Raw genomic sequence first — 9,652 nt, 5'->3', positions numbered from 1 at the left:
CCCTGTGACTCCCCAGGCCCCCATGTAGGACAGGCCAGAGCCTCCTTGTGTTCCTGTCCCCCTCAATGTGAGCAGGTGTCCCTAAGAAGCATCAGGACACAGGACATTGTCCCCAATGAGTCAGGATCCCCCACAGGCCCCTGTCCTGCTCTGTCTGCTTGTTCAGTTCACCTGAAGCTCAGTCCCTCCTCAACCTTGACCTGCCAGTGTTATAGGGAAGCCCCGATATTGAGCGGGTTGCCTGGCTGTGGGTCCTCACCCGCGTGCTTAAAAAGGACTTAATAATACCCCACTACAGGCATACACAAAAGGTTAATAAAAGGTTTATTTACAAGGGAAAAGGAAATAAGGAAAATGTACAACTCAGGGAGAAAATAGGGAAATAAAGTCTTTAATGCGTCCTACCCGATGCGCCGACCTGGAAACCCAAAGGCACTCTCAGAGCTGGACGGACGCTGCTAGCTGGTGGAGAGCCAAAATGGGGGACCCCTCCAAAACCCACGTGTCTGCCTCATATCAACCTGGCTGCTTAACCCACCTTCAGGTCCCAGCCACCTTCCCTTTGGTGGTCATGGGATTTGGAGTTCCCAGTGGCTTTGGCTTTGACCTGGGGTGGGGGTGGAGTCCACAAAGCCTATATGGAATTAGCTTTGGGACATCCTTTCCCCCTAACACCAGGGCCAAGGACAAGGTTCTGCCCCAAACAGAGTGGGAGCTGGATCAGATCCCCACTGAGGGCTTTGTCTTTGTCCTTTCTAACTCTGGGACAGATTCTTGCCTCAGCGGGGAGTGACCCAGTGGGACAGAGCAGCAGAGAAGTGAAAAGGAGTCCTGGTCAGAGAAAATACCCTCTAACCAATTACTACCTGTGATACAGTTAACAAGTTTGTCTTTCCCTCATTTTTTGCAATTCCCCTTATCTAGCATCAACAGGATTGATGACTTGTCTTTCCCATTTGTTGCAGCTTCCCCTCCCCTTGGGAAGAAAAAAAAAGCTGGCGGCCACCGGTTTCCCTGTAGACCCTTCCCCCTCGCCCTAAGGAAAACAAGTTGGCGATCACCCGTCTCTGTGCCTTGACACCTTCCCCTTCCCTTAAGATGAATGAGCTGACACCCATCCATCTCCCTGTTGAGCTGGCGCCCACTTGTCTCTGTGCGGACCGCTTCCCCCTCCCCTTCGCGGACCCCTACCCATCTCCCCCTGTATAAATACCCCTGCCCGCTGCCAAAGAGCAGGACGGTGGTTTTTCGGACATGAGTCTGCCTCCCTCCTCATTTGTCGACAAATAAAACCGCTTTCCTTTTCCTCAAACTCAGTTTCCTTTATTGGCTGAGGGAAACTGAGGCCTGCGTTCGGTAGCAATTTTGGCGAGCCAGCCAGGAGGTGGATGCCACTTCGGCTCTCCCAACCCCAACTCTGACTTCCAACTGACAGAGCTGTTGCCCGCTGCAGCGCACCAGGGCTCACCTATCTATGCTGGTCTGTGCTGTCAGAGAGGGGCCTGGGCATCCCGGGTGGCATCCTGACCCTCCTGCTGAGAGGGAGCGCCCTCTCTCCAGGAGGATGAGGGAGAGTCCCAGCAGCTGCCGGAGTTCTTTTTCCTCCGGGGAACTTCCCAAGTCCTCCTGGGGAGAGGCACAGCTCTTCTCTGCACCCTGGATTTACCTTGAGGAGATGGAAACTGGATGGAAAACCGCGGTCCCCTGGCGTTTGGTTTCACACATTCGGGAGGAATCTGAGTCTCCTCGCGGAGGGAGTTCAGGTCTCCTCATTTGGGAGGGAGTCTATGAGTCTCCCTCAATTTGGAGCGCTCTTTGGTGTGTTAGGCCCGGTTGAGTGGGAATTGGGAAACATTTGGTGTTTTTGTCACTTGATATCTATTTGGTATTTGGTATTTGGAGTTTCCCGTTTGTTTTTGGAAGCCAGGGATTTAGTTAAACTTATGAGAGGTGCCGTATTTGTTCCATCTAAAAGCCCCTTGGGGAAAATATTAACTGAGTGGTCGACCTGTAGCTACAAACCTATGTCTAAGAAGCAACCCCTATCACGGTTTCCCTGTAGGAGCCCAGGAAAACTGATTGTGGGGAACAGACTGATTTTTTTTTTAGCACAAGAGCCAGGCAATATACTCTCCTTTTCCACATTGGCTGGCTCACCTGTGAGCTCCTTTTATCTATGCTCTGCTAAAATCTTACCCTGACATTCAGTGTCAGTCCAGATGCTTTGGCTTTAGGCAACCTAAGATTATTCTGACTCTTCTAGGACATTGGCAGATGGCTGGAAGGACTGTAATTGTTCCAGAGAGAAAACTGGGCTTGGACCAGGACTTCTACTTGATGTTGTTTTTGGAGTTAGTGGGTCTGGAGTGCGGGGTCTTTGGGTTCACTATGGGAAAGGTGTTGCCAGAGCTCCTGTTTCAGGGACCTGCAGCAAGCTTCCCAGGCCAGTTTCTCCACCAGACAGAGACATTAGTTATATTGAAAGGGCAGGTTTATTAGGGAAAGGGGACAAGGAAAGTAAAGGAGACACAAGCGGGCAGGAACAGCTGCCCCAGGAGGGACAGGTTTGCTGAGAGAGGCCTGCGTGGTTGCAGGTGGGTGGCTTTGAGGAGAGTGACCTCCGCTGAGGGAGGTCAGTGAGGAGAGGCCCCAGAGAGACAGGTCATGGGCAGGCAGGGAGGCTGCTGCCCTGCAGAGGGAGAGGGTTGGTGAAAAGAGGAAGCTACTTAGGCACAGGTGGGCAGACGGAGTGCTCTCCAGAGCCTGTGCAGAGATTGAACGGATATAGTTGTCTTCTGTTTGGGAGGGATTCGCCCCTTGTGAGCCTTCGGGTTAGTTGCTGATTCTGGATAATTATGTAGAATCTGAAAGTGACCAGAGATTCTACAATAGGCCCAATTCTACAATAGGCCCAATCTCCATATCTTTAAACCTGCTTGGGTGTTATGCTTTGTAATCTAGGCATTGGAGACTGAGGATCTTGTTTCCATAGCTGTGTCAATGGCTATGCTAATCCCTTCTACCCAGGCCTCCAGCTCTTGGCATTTTGTGAGCCAGGTTTTTGATCTTGTGGACACCTCTTTTTCAGTTTTTCTATTCTTGTCTTACCTTACCTTTTCCCCATTTTATGCAAATAGATTTGTGAATCTGATCTTTGTGCCTGTGTAAGGAATTCAAGCAAGTATCTGGAATCAGGTCTTGGATAATTTAAAAATTTGGTATTTTTCTGCTTTTTATGTTTTAGTCAGATACCTAACTCAGTATTTACCAGTCACTGTAATAATTGGATGTAAAGTAAGCTGAAGAGAGTGTTCTCCACTTTAAGGAGGTGTTTTCTTCCTCTAAATTTGCAGGCTTTTTCTGATCACGTGCTGAGACTTCTGGGATCAGGCTCAGATGGTTTTGTCAAGATTATTTTGGACTTTCTAGTTAGCTATAAAGGAAGCTTGCTAGTTGGTTGGAAAATTTCTAAACTTCTTATTGACCATAAAATTTTAGGTTTCCTTGAAAATCTAAGTCTCTTAAAGTAATCAATTTACTAATCAAACTACATAGTAGGTTTCTGTAAATAATATTCCTTATCAAATTTCTAGTAAGAATCTAAGAACAAATAAGCTGCCAAGTTAAGATCTTAATTTGCCTCTTCTGCTGTCCTTCTCGTGGCCCATGTATATCTCATGGCCCATGTTCTATCTTTCTTAGGACCAGGCCTCATCCGTGAGGTCAAACAGAAACTAGGACTCTGTGAAGCAATTTGAGTTTTCTATGCTTGTCTTTAAAAATGGTTCCAATCTTGGGTTCTAGAGGTTTTAAAATGATTAAAATGGGATGCTTATTAGAACATGTAAGGACTTTAACTTCCATCTCTCTTATTGGAAACCTCCTTGATTAAAACAAAAACAAACAAACAAAAAAAAAACCAACAGAACTTAGATGGCTATATCAACTTAACTTGAAAACTTAAGTTGTTTTAGGAATTAGTCTATCTTTGTATTGAAAGGGATATAGTTTTGGTGAAACTGTCTACCCATCCAATATCTCTTCTAGGAATTTAAAGGAATATGTGGCCTTAGAAAACTGATAGGGAATTTTCTGCCCCACTTTCTTTAGAACCTAAGGGGCATTCTTACAAATATAACTTGAGAAATGTTTTCTTATCTGAAGGAGTTAGTTAGAAAAGATATTAAAAAACAAATTAATAATTGTTGTCAGTGTTGTCAGAAATATTGGTAAAATAACTATCTCTAAAAATTAGTGCAAATGGCCAAAATTCTAAATGAAAGAGATCTCTGTGTCTATGTCTTTGCCTTTCTGTTTTTTTGTCTCTGGAGGGTTACTGTGTTAAAAATCATTTTAAATGGCGCCTATATAAATTCTAATAGAAAAGAACCCAAATTTTGAGATCGCGATCTAAAATTTTTGGTAAACAAAAACTAGTTCAAAATGTAATGGTTTAATTAAAGCACATATGTCTTAGATTTATAATGTTGGGAGTTAAAAGTTTTATTGTATGTTAAATGTGTTTTAAAAAATTTGGAGTGGTCAAAAAAAAAAAAAAAAAAAAAGAAAAAATATTGACCTGGTCTATGTTAACAGAGGTAAGTGTGATTTTGTTTATAGCTGGACTTCTTTTTGATAAAATTTTCTTCTAAAAAGACTGGCCCGCTATTTATTTACCTTGAAAGAAATACCTTTGTTCCCCAGGTAAGCAACTTAATTGATTTTTCCTTCCCTTGTCCTAGCCAAGGAAAAAAAAAAAAAAAAAAAAAAACCTCTGGTATATAAATTTGTTTCATTTATAACTCTGCAATTTGAACTTCGTATCCTAAGAAAAACCAGAGCTACAGTTGGTATCTCTGTTCTTCTTATCATTATTTAAATGGTGGTATATTTTTCCTATAAAACTAAGGATTTACTAAGTTTAATAACGTAAGTTTGTTGACTGCTTGATGAGCTTTTGGTGTATTTTTGCTTCTTATAGTAGGAAAACAAAACTTTATTGTTATCATCCAGGAAAAAATAAAACATGTGTTTATGTATGAGTTATCCAGTACAAAGGAATAATAGCATAACAGCTCTAACAATGTCTTAAAGTAAAAAATGTGAGGCTTGCCTGTTAATTAGCTGAAGTTTTGTTGGGACAAGGCCTGAGTGGACTAAAAGTTTCAGGGAGTGACTGATGGACTTTCTCTGGCCAGGCGCCTGACTTGTGTGCCCCAGATGACCTCTTGGGAGTCTCCAGCTTCTGTACTCCCTGCTTGCTTTAAAGTGCGAATGTGCCTCTGCTGGGGCAATGGATGCTCTATTGCCTAATTGCTGGGGGCTTGAACTTTGGAAAAAGATCTCTGGGCCTGTGGGCATAAATAAAGACAAAAGTCTTCTATAACAGTCTTACAATCTAAAAATTAAAAACTAAAATGTTGTAACTCTAAATGCAAATAAAGCGAGATTGTGTTAAGATATGTATGTAAAAAAATATGCTAAAGGTCTGAAAAATTTAGTGTCAAAACAAAATAGCTATCTTGAAAAAAAAAAAGGTGTTAAAGCTTTGCAGATCTGAGAGAGGTATCTTAGTAAAATGCTATGTGCTAGAATGACTTGCTTTAGGAATATTCAAATTTATTATCAGTGGTGTACTTACGTAAAACCAAAATTTAATTTCTTTTCCATCTGCAGTAAAGGCTCAAGTATTCTTAAACTGCTTTTACTAGTTCTTGATGACAAATTAAAAACTGTTTAGGTAATCTGAAATCTTGGTTCTCTTTTACCCTTGGACTTGGTAAACTGAAAAATATAGTCCTGTCAGCATTGTTGAGCACTGTGAAAATATATCTACTTTTAAAAACCTCTAGTTATCACTCTGGGTACCTTAGTGTTGTTTTATAAAAATCTGTATATATTATTAAGCCTGTGAAGAAACTTTTCTTGGAGTCAAATTTCAGAAATGGTAAAGTTTTTTTTTGAATCAAGTAAAATTATTTGATGCGTCCTAGGACTCTTAATAAATTATTTTCCTTATAGCAAAATGCTAAAACACATTGGACCAATCTAGAAATGTTAAAACTTCATAAAAATTGTCATTGAGGGAAAAAGTTATACCTTTTCAGCATATATAAATTGATTAAAGTGTTCTAAAATATATGCGATTTTTAAAACCTAGTATGTTCTGGTATAATATTATTGGATGGTTCTGATTATACTGAAATATATATGTGTATGTGTGTCACAAAATGAGCAAACATCCTTGTCTTTTACCTTAAGCCATGATTTTAGGTATGGTCATTTTCGAGTTTTTGTTCTTTCTAAAGTTTATTTGCTGAGCTTTGTCTTTAAAAAAAAACTCACAAAAAGAGACTGACAATATAGATATGTTTTGGAACTGAAAAGACCTACTGAGCCTATAAAAATTTGATTTATGAAAATTACCAACAGAAGATGGAGACTTAATATATGGAAAGTACACTGAGGAAGATTTGAATAATATTTCATGACTTTAAAAAAAAATTAGTTTTAATGTTTTGGTTTTTTGGGTCTCCAGAAACCTTGTCTTTAAGCTGGGCTATGATCTTAACAATGACAATTTGCATCTTTTTATGAACAAACTGAAGCATTTGCTTTTCTCTTGTCTCATCCCAAAAATTTATAAGCAATATTTGTACTTCTCAGGACAATGTCTATCTTTGCATAATCTCAATAGGGAATTTTATTTATTTCTCCTTAACCTGGTAAATTAAACATGTTTTGTTAAAAGGCTTTGATTGAAATTCTTCTGGGAATAAACCGTGCTGAGCTGCGAAGAGCGAGCCAAGAAGATCCTGTCACCTTGCTTACTGGGTTCCAGAGACCTCCATGAAAAATGAGGAAGCTGCCTCCATGGACAGGACTGAGGAAAACCCTGGAAAAAGTCCTGGGAACCTTGAGAAGAGGAAATCTCAGGTGAAGATTGGTGAGACTGTGACTTTGATAAAGCCGGCATGGACTGGATGTTAAAAAGCTCACGCTAAGGCCTGTGGAATTTTCAACAAAGCCAACAACACTCTACTTGTTTACTCTGCCCTATGAGTTTATGCAAATATAGGGAAAATTGTTAAAATTAGATTTGGTTTACTATTTTACAGAATTGGGATGAGGGTAGAGAAAAATGTTTCCGTAACTATATTATTCTCTGGTCCTCTCCAGTGAGGGCTATAGCCTTAATGTCATCATCTTGAGGAAGAGAAAAAGTAATCCCTCTTACATTTAGGACTACGCTATGTTGTATATCTTGTCGCTGCCACACCAGCACCAAGACCTTAACATCATGTCGGGAACTATGGCACCAATAAGTGCAGGCCTTCCATCGTAAACCCCCACCACGACGACCCTGTTCAGCAGGAAGCAGCCAGATGACACGACGCCCCTTTTCCCATAGAAATGGAAGGTCATAACTGAGAGTGGGGATTATGATACAGTTAACAAGTTTGTCTTTCCCTCATTTTTTGCAATTCCCCTTATCTAGCATCAACAGGATTGATGACTTGTCTTTCCCATTTGTTGCAGCTTCCCCTCCCCTTGGGAAGAAAAAAAAGCTGGCGGCCACCGGTTTCCCTGTAGACCCTTCCCCCTCTCCCTAAGGAAAACAAGTTGGCGATCACCCGTCTCTGTGCCTTGACACCTTCCCCTTCCCTTAAGATGAATGAGCTGACACCCATCCATCTCCCTGTTGAGCTGGCACCCACTTGTCTCTGTGCGGACCCTTCCCCCTCCCCTTCGCGGACCTCTACCCATCTCCCCCTGTATAAATACCCCTGCCCGCTGCCAAAGAGCAGGACGGTGGTTTTTCGGACATGAGTCTGCCTCCCTCCTCATTTGTCGACAAATAAAACCGCTTTCCTTTTCCTCAAACTCAGTTTCCTTTTATTGGCTGAGGGAAACTGAGGCCGGCGTTTGGTAACACCTGAGAGGGCTGGCGGGACTAGGCCACGTTCCATGAAGGACAGACACTGAAGTTTGGCTGTGAATTCCCTTCTGGAGTCAGTCATTCTCTCTGAGACTATCTTCAAGTCTCTTAACCTTCTTGCCTCACTTTCCCCACCAGAAAATTGGGAATATTATCAGCATCTCCCAACCAAGGTTGGAATGAGAATTACATGAATCATATTTGAAGAGACACTACCTGTAATTCTAGAACAGCATCCTGCTCCAGGGGTGTTACAGACACATTATTGAAATAAGTGAAGTACAATCTTCAATGAGGTTGTCCTAGGTCCTCTTAGAGCTGCACCATTTCCTGTGCCACCTCCCACCCCACCCAAGCCCACCACCTTCTCAACTCCTCCTGACATTCAGCTGCTCCCCACTTTCCTCTTCTTAAAAGAAACATGCCTTCTAAACTGACATACCTGCTTTGAAATTGTGGGGCACCTAGGGCATCCTTTTGAGAAGATTCAGTTGTTCTAGCAGTCCCCAAATCTTCTTACAGAGTCTGCACCTGCTGTTAGCTCCTCAGGACCATGCTGGGTGCCAAGGGGGCCTCGTGACTCAAAGATGAAGGTTCCCTGGAGAGTAGACAGGCCGAATCTGGCATTCGTTGAAGGGTGCCTGTAGAGACCAGGCCGTGGGTCCTCGTGAATTTTTCCTAGAAAAAACAATGACCCTTCTCAGGCTCCTTCCAACATTTGAAAGTGAAAGCTGAAATGCAATCCCAGCAGCCTCCACCCTGCCCTCTGGACAGTGCACCCTGGTTATTAGCAGGGAAACAGCAGGATCAGAGGAGCCAGCAGAAGGAAGGGCAGGCATCCTGACACAACTGCAGGCACAAGGGAGGTGCCCATACAGCACCCACTGTTGAACACCCACTGTGCTCCAGGCTGCTTGGCTTCCAGACTCAGAACTCAGGACTGACACTGAGCCCCATCAGGACTCAGCCTGTGCCCGATAGTGACCACCTCAGTGATCTCGTGTCACCTGTCATCCCACATGGAAGAGACTGTGAGGAGCCCACAAGGAGGCTGTTTCTATTTTCCTCACAGCAGCTGACCCAGGAGCCCCCACCCTGGACACCAGGAGTTAGCACTGGGCACCAGGATCTGCCAGGACCTGGCCCTGCCCACACTGCATGGCAGAGCCTGCGTCTTGTTCAGATGCTAATGTTACACAAGACCTGGTCACAGTGAGCAGACCCTGTCCCTCCAGGACACGGGGTCACCAGGAAGGCCCGATTCTATGTCTCCAAGGAAACCAGGGAGCCTGGGCCTCCCCTCCCCCCTCACTTCCTGTGATTTCCCCTCCTCAGTGAAGGGCACCTGTGTCCACCCAGTTATCTCTGCCAGAGACTCCAGGGTCACCTTCACAGTCCACACCCCACCCAGTATATTTCCAGTGCACCCAAGTGTTTAATCCATGTCCATAGCCAGCACCTGTTCTAAGCCACCTGCATTTCTTATCTGGCCAATGCACTGACATGTTCATGGTCTCCCCACAACAACTTCAGCCTTACTTACACCTGCTCATTTTCCTTCCAAGGTCATGACAGAAGTGTCAAATCAACTCCCACCTCATCCCTTCAGGGGATTGCTCTGCTTTAAGGAGGGGCTCCCAGGCCTCCCCTATCCTCTCTGACCCCCTCCCATTGCTCTCCCAGGGGCCCCCTCTGGCTCAGGTGACTCCTCCA

The sequence above is a fragment of the Talpa occidentalis genome, unplaced genomic scaffold (genome assembly GCF_014898055.3).
Source record: "Talpa occidentalis isolate TD23 unplaced genomic scaffold, MPIMG_talOcc4v2.1 talOcc4.2, whole genome shotgun sequence".
NCBI classification, from domain to species: Eukaryota; Metazoa; Chordata; class Mammalia; order Eulipotyphla; family Talpidae; genus Talpa; species Talpa occidentalis.
This window is presented reverse-complemented; position numbering follows the sequence as displayed.